Here is a 1,468-nt window from a genome sequence, read left to right on the forward strand (position 1 = left end):
TAGCATTTTAAGGTCGATTTTTATTTTTATTTTCATTTAAATCAACGCCTGCGATTATTTTTCTCACATACCCCTTTACTTTTGTTTTATGTGTGTGTGTGTGTGTGTGTGTGTGTGTATATGTGTGTGTGTTTCCATTTCTTATTTTCATCATTGTACGATTGATTTCAGCAATCTGCTCCTTTAAATAGGCCGTTTCTGCAGCAGCCATCATCTCGCAGCAGCGTGATGAGCCGACATATTGACTCTCTCCGTTTAGGAAATCTGCAATAAACACACAGCTGCAGGGGCAACGTCTAAGGTCTTTATGCTCATTTGAATTTTCACAGCATCAATAAAAATAAAAATAAAAATAGAGCCGAAACATGAAATATACTTAAAAAAAAAAAAAAAAAACAAGTGTTCGGTGATATTCGATCATCAAAATGAGTTCATATTTTAAGATAAATATTTACTCCTACCTTTAAACAGGAATTTGCACGTATGTGAATGACACTGTTTTCTCAAATCGCTTCATATTTCACTAACATTTTTACAAGACAACAAACTAAAATATATTTCTTTAATAATTTCGTTTTAATTTTATCGATATAAAAAAAAGCTAATTCTATAATGTATGTTATTTTTACTGAACTCTAACAGAAGCACACATATTCTAGGCTGTTTAAAAAAAATAAATAAATAATAATAATAATAAATTCCCTCGACGGGTTTCTGTGTGTGTTTTAAAGAGCTGCCTGTCCTGTAGTGACCTCCTGCAGGAGGGCGCGGATGTGAATTCAATTTTATGTTGGTTTCCTTCAGTAAAAAGTCACAGAAATACAATTTGATTGTATGTTGTTGTTTTTGTTTGTTTGTTTGGGGGTTTTTCTCCTTCAGTTTCTGTAGACGTAATGCTGAATGTGTTTATTTTTCGCTCGTTAATAAATTCAAGATCAATTTTAGTCTGCAGAGTGTTTCTAGGTTTCTCCCTATTCTCTGGCAACAAACGTTTCTTACTTTAATGTTGGATATATGTTATTATATTGATTAAACCAAACAATCATTTAAACGTTCACAGCGACTATTTATGCTGCACTAATAAAGTGTGTAATTAGCCTATTCTGTTCATATTTTTAGACGTAAACATCCTATTTGTACGTGCATGAAAATAATGATGTTTAAAACGTTCGTGCATCGCTATATTTGTAGGTTTTATTTGCTGCTGAAGCTGCTGCTGGCTGTAAAAACATTTGGAGGTCTCTGCAGTCCTCCCAGCAGCAGAGGTGCTCTTCTGTTGCAACTCTGACAGAAAGTTGAGTCTGTACAGAAAACACTGCATCTCTTTAAAACCCAAATTGACGTTTTAGATGTCCTTTTTTTTTTCTTTTTTTTTTCACGCAAGTCTTAGTAAATTTCTAAATGAATCACAGTAGCGCCTGCGAATTAAAATTCGGTTTTTAATGTCATTTGTGACCAGAATTACAAC

The 1,468-nt window shown here is 33.2% G+C and overlaps 1 protein-coding gene across 1 annotated transcript in view; it reads right to left on the reverse strand.

The window, feature by feature from the left end:
• The window catches only part of vax2 (ventral anterior homeobox 2), a 29,811-nt gene that overhangs the window by 26,890 nt on the left and 1,453 nt on the right, over positions 1 to 1,468 (reverse strand). The gene's annotated exons all lie outside the window — the stretch shown is intronic.

The sequence above is a fragment of the Poecilia reticulata genome, linkage group LG14, assembly GCF_000633615.1.
Source record: "Poecilia reticulata strain Guanapo linkage group LG14, Guppy_female_1.0+MT, whole genome shotgun sequence".
In the NCBI taxonomy this organism is placed as follows: Eukaryota; Metazoa; Chordata; class Actinopteri; order Cyprinodontiformes; family Poeciliidae; genus Poecilia; species Poecilia reticulata.